The sequence below is a fragment of the Aotus nancymaae genome, unplaced genomic scaffold (genome assembly GCF_030222135.1).
Source record: "Aotus nancymaae isolate 86718 unplaced genomic scaffold, 86718_ANA_hifiasm-v0.15.2.pri h1tg000049l, whole genome shotgun sequence".
Classification (NCBI taxonomy): Eukaryota; Metazoa; Chordata; class Mammalia; order Primates; family Aotidae; genus Aotus; species Aotus nancymaae.
Window position 1 is genome coordinate 29,039,270 of NW_026988463.1, and position 11,403 is coordinate 29,050,672.

The following is an 11,403-nucleotide window of genomic DNA, read 5'->3' on the forward strand; positions in this document are numbered from 1 at the left end:
ATTGTGTAAATGTGTTTTATGGTTGCTGTTGTATCACTCGTTTGTGTACTTCATGTGTTTTTGTAGTATCTGGTAATTCTCTTTCCTTAGTTCTTTCTTTAGCAGTTCTAGTAAGGTAGTCCTGGTAGTAACAAATTTTCTTAGTATTTTCTTTTCTTTTCTTTTTTTTTGAGACAGAATCTCACTCTGTCACCCAGGTTCAAGTGCCATGGCATGATCTTGGCTCACTGTACAACTTTCTCCTCCCAGGTTCAAGGAATTCTCTGCCTCAGCCTCCTGAGTAGCTGGGATTATAGGCATTAGCCATCATGCTTGGCCTAGCATTTTATTATCTGAATAGTACGTGATCTCTTTTTCACTTCTGAAACTAAATTTAATCAGACATAAATTTTTGGTTAGAATTCATTTTAAAGAACATTGAATATTGAGATTTAATCTCTTTTGACTTGTAGGATTTCTTCTGAAAGATTTGTTCTTAGTCTGATGAGCTTCCCTTTTGAGGCTGTGTGGGTTCCCCAGATCTCTGCTGATTAAACCTGCTTAATGTCAGCAAATAGGGTTCTCTGATTTCCTAATAGTTTACTCACACCTCTCAGGCGTCTACCATATACCAGAAAGCAAAGGTGAATATTTGTGTTTAAAAAGTTCAGGGCTTGGCCTTTAAAATGTTCTGTGTTATGGTCATTCAGGATCAGCTGTGTCTGGTGTTGTCTTATAGGGATAACAAATTCAGATCTCTCACTGCCACCCAAAAGATAAAGGACACTGCATAATCTCTTAAAACAGGAAGTCATTAGGTAATTACACTCCTTGATTGTGATCAAAAATGAAAATGAGAACCAAAAAGAGAAGACAAAGAATGTGGTACAGTACAACACTGAAACTCCTATTCTCCTGAAGGGCAGCTGTCATTTTTCTGTGCACTTTAAAGTGAATTAGAATGAAGAATTTTACAAAGCAAAAGTTGACTAGACTCCCTAAAGTTTACTTTCATAAGTGATTCAATATTAACTACCCTTTTCTCTGATCATTTTATAAATTAAAATTTTATCTTACTATTTGTGAGAATTTTGTTTATTTTTTATTTCTATGGATACATAAAAATTGTACATATATGCAGAGCTCATGTAGTATTTTGACACAAGCATACAATGTGTAATAAAGTTTAGTAGTTTTATTAGCTTTGTTAGTTTTAAGTCAGCTGAAACATTTATTCAAGAAAATTTTTTTCATGGCTTGGTTCCAGAACACTTATAATTTCTTTGTGTTGGGAATATTCCAGAACTTCTCCCTTAGCTATTTCGAGACATACAATAAAGTAGTGTTAACTAGTCTCTCTATTGTTTTAACAACCCTAGATTTTTTTTTAGTTTGTCTTTTATTTTGTTTGTCCTTCCTTCCTTTCTTCCATCCTTCCATTCTTCCTTCATTTTTCTTCTTTTTTTTTTTTGACAGTTTTACTTTCTCACCCAGGCTGTAGTGTAGTAGTATGATCTTGAGTCATGTCAACCTCTGCCTCCTGGATTCAAAAGATTCTCATGTGTCAGTGTTCTGAGTAGCTGAGATTACAGGCACATACTACCATGCTAGCCAATTTTTTATTTTTAGTAGAAATGGCATTCACTATGTTTGCCAGGCTGTTCTCTAACTCTTGGCCTTAAGTGATCCACCTGCCACAGCTTCTGAAAGTACTGGGATGACAGGCATGTGCCAGTGTTCCCGGTCAAGTGTATTTTTCTTAATTCTTGATTAAGTATTTTTGCTAATACTTGACTTAACATTTCTAAAGAAAAAGAAAAAGCAGAAATATAAATCAATGTAGATTTTTTCTGTTTTTCTTTTAAACACATTTCCCAATACATAAGAAAAAGAAGAATGTATCTCAAATACATCATAAGTGAAAAGAAAGCAGATTGAAATATGATAAAATGTACTAGCGTATAGATAGAAAATGTAATTATATCACAATGCAGTTTTTTGAAAAGGAATGTTAATAAAAGACATCAATAGAGTCACAGATTCATGATTATTTTGATGAAAATGCAAATAGTTTGTACTTCTATGATTTTATAACAAAAAATATACCAGAAACATTGAATTGAGTGTGATTATGCAAAGTTTAAAATAATATTTTTCCAGAGGAGCCAAGATGGCTGGATAGACAAAACGAGTGCACAACACCCAGTGAGAGAGATGCAGAAATCCAGAGATCTCCTAGCTCCAACCGAGGTACCAGATGCATTTCAACAGCTGTGGTCTGAGAGCAAAGCCCATACAGGGCAGACTGAGGCAAGTGAGGGGTGCCACTTCACCCAGACAGTGTATCTGGGAAGTCAGAGGCTCCCTCTCTGGCACTCTGGTCCAGATACAGTGCTTCCCCCAAAGCCTCAGCAATACACAGAACAGGGGTTTTTTGCCAATCAAGCACTGGAAATTACAAGCATGGAGTTGAATAATAATCCAGGATGGTGTCCAGGATTGGTGCACAGATCTAAGCAAATGCATAATCCCAAAAGCCGGCCATGAGAGCCTGCTGACTGAGCTATTGCCCCCTCTCCCTGCCCAGAGAGGGAGCAGGAGGACGGATGGAGCAGCTGGGTGGGCCCCTCCCCCATGATCAGAGAGAGAGGAAGTGGAAATTGGGGAGATGGCCAGGTGTGGCTGGGCAGGTCCCTGCCCTCCCCCACAAACCCTAGAGTGCTGAAGCAATAGCTTTAGTGGGTTGTGCAGCCAGTGCCACAGTCTGAGCTGAACACTGAATGATCTAGCCCAGTGGAAAAAAGACAACCAATCCTTAAAGGGGTGGTACTTGGCTTCATGTTTTAATAAAAAACACAGGAAGACTACATAGCCATGGGATGGTGTTCTTGACCACCCAGCAGCCCCTCTAGGTCCGCAGAAGAGGTGGGCCTATTCTCCCAGTATAAACAAGACACATGAAGCTTACCTAGTAACCTGAAAGTGTGCCTAGAAATCTAGTAGTGCCTCCATAGGCAGACAAGCAACCTCATCAAGCAGTTCCCTGAGATCACAGCCAGATAAATCCACCAAGATGGAGAAAAAAACCAGTGCAAAAAAGATGAAACTGTCAAAGACCAGAAAACTTCTTCTCCTTCAAGGGATCACAACTCAACAACATGGGAACACAACATGACCAAGAAAGAGTGTGATGAATTGACAGAAACAGGTTTCAGAAGGTGGATGATAACAAACTTTTCTCAACTAAGGGAACACGTTCTATCTCAATGCAAAGAAACCTCAATGCAAAGGAACAGGATCTATCCCAATATAAAGAAACCAAAAACCTTGAAAAAAGTTTAGATGAAATGCTAACTAGATTAACCAGCTTAGAGAAGAATATAAGTGACTTGGTGGAGTTGAAAAACACAGCACGAGTACTACATGAAGCAAACACAAGATTTTTTAATTTTTATTTTTATTTTACTTTAGGTGCATACTATATCTGGCATTGCATCCCATGTTATCCCTCCCCTCCCTCCCCACCCCCATTGTCTCTCCTGTAGGCCCCCCAACTATGCAATGCCAACACAAGTTTTAATAGCTGAATTGATCAAGCAGAAGAAAGGATATCAGAGATTGAAGATTAACTCAATGAAATAAAAAGATGAGGCAAGACAAGTGAAAAAACAGTGAAAAGAAATGAACAAAGCCTCCAAGAAATATGGGATTATGTGAAAATACCTAATCTATGCTTGATTGATGTACCTGAATATCATGGGGAGAATGAATCCAAGCTGGAAAACACACTCTCTGATATTTTCCAGGAGAACTTCCCAAGCCTAGCAAGGCAGTCCAAATTTCAAATTCAAGAAATACAGAGAACTCCATAAAGATATTCCTCAAGAAGAGCAACCCCAAGGCACACAATCGTCACTCACCAGGGTTGAAATGAAGAAAAAATGCTAAAGGCAGCCAGAGAGAAAGATCAGGTCACCCATAGAGGGAAACCCATCAGACTCACAGCAGATCTCTTGGCAGAAACCCTACAAGCCAGAAGAGAGTGGGGGCCAATATTCAACATCCTTAAAGAATTTTCAACCCAGAATCTCATATCCAGCCAAAATAAGTTTTGTAAGTGAAGGAGAAATAAAGTCATTTATGGACCAGCAATTACTGAGCCTTTGTCACAATCAGACCTGCCCTACAAGAGCTCCTGAAAGAAACATTTAGCATAGAAAGGAACTAGTACCAGTCATTGCAAAAGCACACCAATTGGTAAAGACCAAAAATGCAATGAAGAAAATGAGTCAACTCTTGGGAAAGAAAACCAGTTAATAACAAAATGGCAGGATCAAATTCACACATAATAATATTAACATTAAATGTAAACGGCCTAAATGCCCCAATCAAAAGACACAAACTGGCAAAATAGATAAAATGTCAAGACCCATGAGTGCTGTATTCAGGAAATCCATCTCCCATACAAAGACACAGATAGACTCAAAATAAAGGGATGGAAGATTTACCAAGCAGATGGAGAACAAAAAAAAAAAAAAAAAAAAAAAAAAAAGCAGGACTTGCAATCCTTGTCTCTGATAAAATGGACTTCAAACCAACTAAGATCAAAAGAGACAAAGAAAGGCATTACATAATGGTAAAATGATCAATCCAACAGGAATAGTTAACCTAAATATATACACACTCAACACAGGAGGACCCAGATACATAAAGCAAGTTATAAACTACCTAAAGGAGATTTAGACTCCCACACTATAATATTGGGAAACATCAACAGTCCACTGTCAATATTAGACAGATCAATAAGATGGAAAATTAACAAGGCCATACAGAACTTGAATGCAGAGCTGGACCAAGGGGACCTAATAGACGTATACAGAATACTCTACTCCAAATCCACAGAATATACATTTTTCTCAGCACCACATCACCTAACTCTAAAATTGACCGCATCATTGGAAATAAGCCACTCCTCAGCAAATGCAAAAGAACAGAAATCATAACAAACAATCTGTCAGACCACAGCGCAATCAGACTAGAACTCAGGATTAAGAAATACACTCAAATCCACACAACCACCTGGAAACTGAACAACTTGCTTCTGAGTGTCAACTTGATAAAAAAGGAAATGAAGGCAGAAATAAAGATGTTATTCAAAACCAATCAGAATGAAGTCACAGAATCTCTGGGACACCTATAAAGCTGTGTCTAGAGGAAAATTTATAGCAATGAATGCCCAAATGAGAAACAAGGAAAGATCTAAAATTGACACCCTATCATTAAAACTGAAAGAGCTAGATGAGCAAGATCAAAAAAACTAAAAAGCTATCATAAGACAAGAAATAACTAAGATCAGAGCTGAACTGAAGGAAATAGAGACACAATAAACCCTTCAAAAATCAACAAATCCAGGTGCTGATTTTTTGAAAAAATCAACAAAATAGACAGACTGCTAGCCAGACTAATAAAAAAGAAAAGAGAGGAGAATCAAATAGATGCAATAAAAAAAGATAAAGGGGACATAATCACTAATCCCACAGAAATACAAACCACTATCAGAGATTACTACTAACAATTCTATGCACATAAACCAGTAAACCAGGAAGAAATGGATAAGTTCCTGGACACTTGTACTCTACCAAGACTAAGAGTAAGTTGAAACACTGCATAGACCAATATCAAGGGCTGAAGTTGAGGCAGCAATCAATAGCCTACCAACCGAAAAAAGTCCAGGTCCAGATGGATTCACAGCTGAATTCTACCAGACGTACAAAGAGGATGTGGTTCTGTAACTTCTGAAACTGTATCAAACAATACAAAAGGGTGGAATCCTCCCTAGCTCATTTTATGAGAACAACATCATTCTGATACCAACACCAGGCAGAAACTCAAATAAAAAAGAAAACTTAAGGCCAATATCCATGATGAACATTAACGCAAAAATCTTCAATAAAATACAGGCAAACTGATTGCAACAGCACATCAAATAGCTTATCTATCACGATCAAGTAGGCTTCATTCCGGGGATGCAAGGCTGGTTCAACATATGCAAGTCCAGAAACGGAATCGATCACATAAACAGAACCAAAGACAAAAACCACATGATTATCTCAATAGATGCAGAGAAGGCCTTCAACGAAATTCAATAGGACTTCATGCTAAAAACTCTCAATAAACGGTATTGACGGAATGTATCTCAAAATAATATAAGCTATTTATGACAAACCCATGGCCAGTATCATGTTGAATGGGCAAAAACTGGAAGCATTCCCTTTGAAATCTGGCACTAGACAAGGATGCTCTCTCTCACCACTCCTATTCAATATAGTATTGCAAGTTCTAGCCAGAGTAATCAGAGAAAAAAAGGAAATAAAAGATATTCAATTAGGAAAGGAGGAAGTCAAATTGTCTCTATTTGCAGATGTTCTGATTGTTTATCTAGAAGACTCTATCTTCTCAGCCCCAAATATTCTCAAACTGATAAGTAACTTCAGCAGAGTCTTAGGATACAAAATCAATGTGCAGAAATCACAACTGATTTTGTCTGTTATTGGTATATAGGAATAGACTCAAAGTTGAGTCTATTCCTATATACCAATAACAGACAAACAGAGCCAAATCAAGAGTGAACTCCCATTCACAATTGCTACAAAGAGAACAAAATACCTAGGAATACAACTAACAAAGGATGTAAAGGACTTCTTCAAGGAGAACTACAAACCACTGCTCAAGGAAATAAGAGAGGACAGAAATAGATGGAAAAACATTCTATGCTCATGGTTTGGAAGAATCAATATCAGGAAAATGTCCACACTGCCCAAAGTAATTTATAGATTCAATGCTATCCCCATCAATCTACCAATGACCTTCACAGAACTCAAAAAAAAAAGACACTTTAAACTTCATATGGAATCACAAGAGAGCCTGCATAGCCAAGGCAATCCTAAGCAAAAAGAACAAAGCTGGTGGAATCAGGATGTTGGACTTTAAACTATACTACAAGGCTACAGTAATCCAAACAGCATGATACTGGTATCAAAACAGACATAGGCCAATGCAACAGAACAGAGGCCTCAGAAGCAATACCACACATCTACAACTGTCTGATCTTTGACAAACCTGACAAAAATAAGCAATGGGGAAAGGACTCCATGTTTAATAAGTATTGTTGGGAAAACAGGCTAGCAGTGTGCAGAAAGCAGATGCTGGACCCCTCCTGTCTCCTTATACTAAAATGAACTACAGATGGATTAAAGATTTAAACATAAAACCTAACACCACAAAAACACTAGAAGAAAACTTGGGGAAAACCATCCAGGCCATAGGCATAGGCAAGGACTTCATCACTGAAACACCAAAAGCAATAGCAACAAAACCCAAGATAGACAAATGGGATCTAATTAAAGTTCAGAGCTTCTGTACAACAAAGGAAATCACTGTTAGAACAAACTGGCAACCAACAGAATGGGAAAAAAATTTTGCAGTCTACCCATCTGACAAAGGGCTAATATCCAGAATCTACAAAGAACTAAAACAGATTTACAAGAAAAAAACAACCCCATTCAAAAGTGGGTGAAGGATATGAACAGACGATTTTAAAAAGAAGGCATCTATGAGGCCAACAAACATGAAAAAATGCTCATCATCACTGGTCATTAGAGAAATGCAACTCAAAACCAAGTTGAAATACCACCTCATGCCAGTTAGAATCATGATCATTAAAAAATCTGGAGACAACAGATGCTGCAGAGGATGTGGAGAAATAGGAAAACTCTTACACAGTTGGTGGGAGTGTAAATTAGTTCAACCATTGTGGTCGACAGTGTGGTGATTTCTCAAGGATCTAGAAATAGAAATTTCATTTGACCCAGCAATCCCATTACTGTGTATATACCCAAAGAACTATAAATTGTTCTACTATAAAGACACATCCACACATATGTTTTCTCAGCCTTGTGTACAATAGCAGAAACCTGTAACCAACCCAAATGTGCATTGATGATAGATTGGACAAAGAAAATGTGGTACATATACAGAAATGAATGCTATGCAGCCATAAAAAACGATGAGTTCGTGTCCTTTATAAGGACTTGGATGAATCTGGAAACTGTCATTCTCAGCAGGGTGACACAAGAACAGAAAACCAATCACCACATGTTCTCACTCACAGGTGGGTGTTGAACAAAGAGAACACATGGACTCAAAGAGGAGCATCACACACTGGGGGAAGTTGTGGGGGCTACGGTAGGGACAGCAGAGGGTGGTGAGGAATAACATGGGGAGAAATGCCGGATATAGTATGCACCTAAAGTAAAATTTTTAAAAAAAACTAGATGTTGGATTGATGGGTGTAACAAACCACCGTGGCATATGCATGCCTATGAAAGAAACATGCATGTTCTGCACATGTATCTCAGAACTCAAAGTATAATTTTAAAATATATATATCTTTCCAAAAACAACCATTTCATATAATAAGATTGCTAAATTAATTTTTGAAAACCAACTCAGAATCTGAAAACTAAATTAATTTCTTTTGCAAGTAATGTAAAGAGTTTTTGTATTTGATTGGTAGATCTATTTCTTATTGTTATGTCAACAAATCTGTATAATTTTCTTCTGTCATTAACTGTCTTTTTGTTTCATATTTTGGGATCTTTGTTTGGTGTAGATACAATTACAATTTTTATGTCATATTGGTATGTTTACAATTCTTCAACATATGATGTCCTCCTTTGTCTCTTGTAAGATTTTCATCTCAATATTTACTTTCCCACCCCAGCTCTGTTGGTTACTCTTTGTCTAAAGTATCTTTAGGAATTCCTTCACTTACGACTTACGGAGAAGCACTAATGAGAGTTTCTTGCAGATAACATAAAGCTGGATTATATTTCTTTTTTTAAATAATTTTCCACTGTTTGCACTGTAACTGTACAGTTTTATTTCTATTTAAAGTATTTACAAAAGATGGAATTCTACTATTTTGCTATTTATATTTTGTCATATATCTTTTTAAAATCTAGTTTATTTATTGTTGAGATTTTTATTCTATTGATTTTTTTTGGTCTACAGTTTATATTCTCTTTTAGTCTTTTTTTTTTTTTTTTTTACTTTTTTTAGTTTTAACGATTAAGGATTTATAACTAATCTCATGAATTTGTATATGAGTTAATACCATTTTAAATTTGGACTAATTAAAACAATTGTGTCCATACAAATTTGTTTCTACAACTTTTGTATTTCCAGCTAATTCCAGCTTATATAATTATGCATTGCCTGAAATTAATAGAGATTTATAACTACTTTTCTGCATTAGTCTTCTGAATCATATGCAAGGAATTTAAAAAAATAAAATGTAATGTAATAAAAACATTTTAATAATGGCATTTATATTTCTCCATATGTTTACTTTTACTGGTGTTATTTTTTATATGGCCTTGTTATTTTATAGTGTATCCTTTTATTTCAGCCAAAAAGGTAGCCTTTATCATGTGTATCAGGGAATATCTATTTGTAACAAACCCTATGTATTTGTTCAAAATAGAAATATCTTGATATCACTTTTATCTTTGAAGAACAGTTTGCTGAAAATAGACTTATTTGTTTCCATTTTGAATTTTCACCTCTTTAAATATGTCATCCTGCTGTCTCATGACTCTATGGTTTTTAGTAAGAAATTACCATTAATTTTACTGTTAAACCTTTGTATATGATGGATCTTTTCCCTATTACTATTGCTTTGATTTGAAAAATTATTTACTGGAAAAATAATCCAACTCTACAGGTGTTGCCTTTGAACAAAAAAGAGATCCAGGGTCAGTGAGAGTCTCACTAAAGTAATTCCCAAATCCAACAGCTGCAGGAGGCAGGAGGCAGGAGGCAGGAAAGAGACAGCACATCCCTCACTACAGTTTCTGCACAGAATAAGGCGTGTACCACAGTTTCATCACACAATAGGAGAATAGAACATGAATGGGAAGCTACAGAGGTATTGAAGGACATAGGAACAGGAATATAGGTAGGAGAGGGGAGGGGAGAGGATGGGAGAGAAGGAAACAGAGGAAGGAAGGGAGGGAGGGAAGAAGGAGGGAAGGGGAATGGGGAAAGGGGAAGGAGAAGGAAAAGAAAAGGGAAAGGAAAGAGAAAGGAAAGGAAGATAAGTCTGAACTTAGCAATGCAAATTAAGGTCAACAGTTCCTGAGGGACTGAATACATGGAGTTAAGAATGTCCCGGAGCTGGGGTATTACAAAGGATGTATTCTCATGCAATACCACAACTCAGAATTTCAGCTCACACACAGCCCACGTCAAGCTTTAAAAGGCTGAACATCACACCCAATTGGTATACTGATCATGCTCATACTGGGTCATGTCAAACAGAATTCTGTACAGCTGCTGAAGCTTGTGATAGCTCACTATCATGCCCATAACTGTAGCCCTCTCCAGTAGTGGGCACTGGGGCTGTAGCACATTTCAGAGGGCTCTGATCCTGACAGTAGTATGATGTGGAAGCTGACATAACAGCAGCAGTGGAGGTAGCAGCCCCTGAGGTTGGAAATGGGTGTCTGTCATAGGGATCAAGAGAGGTGGAGGAGAGGTGACTGGCCATGACTGTATTCTGGACTTGTGTTTGACATGACCCAGTATGAGACAGGGTCTACTCTGCATAATTATACATGGATGCAGCTGCAGTCACCATTGCCTCATAGGACAGGGCAACATGGCAGCACTTGTAGTAGGCATCGAATGCTCTGTATGTGTTGTTGTAATACAAGGAATCTGCATAGATCATGGTGTAAGACTTACTACACACTGTTCCATATTGCTCATTATATTGCTCAGTGAAGTCTGCCACATGGCCTCAATGATCTATTGGACACTGTTTGGACCAGTACTTCTCTTTCCTGCATGAGTGCTTCTCTTTTCTGCACCGATAGCAGCCACTCTGGTCTTATCCTACATGCAGTGCTGAGCCAGGTGGTGGGACAACTGGATGTGTATATGTTTGCCTTGAAATTGTGTGTTACCAAGGACCCTGATGCCCTCCACTGCATCCTTTGCCCGTTCCATGAGCATGGACGAAGACATAATCTTTTTTTTAATTGCATTTTAGGTTTTGGGGTACATGTGAATAACATGCAAGATTGTTGCATAGGTACATACATGGCAGTTTGATTTGCTGCCTTCCTCTTCACCTATATCTGGCATTTCTCCCTATGCTATCACTCCCCAACTCCCCCCCCACTGTCCCTCCCCTGATTCCCCCTGACAGACCCCAGTGTGTGATGCTCCACTCCATGTGTCCATGTGTTCTTATTGTTCAACACCCACCTATGAGTGAGAATATGCTGTGTTTAATTTTCTGTTCTTGCATCAGTTTGCTGAGAATGATGGTTTCCAGGTTCATCCATGTCCCTACAAAGG

General features: G+C 37.7%; 1 pseudogene; it reads right to left on the reverse strand.

The window, feature by feature from the left end:
• Nucleotides 1-10,308: 10,308 nt before the first annotated feature.
• LOC135269071 (RNA-binding protein 4-like) lies at nt 10,309-11,086 on the reverse strand (annotated as a pseudogene).
• Between the last annotated feature and the right edge of the window lie 317 nt (nt 11,087-11,403).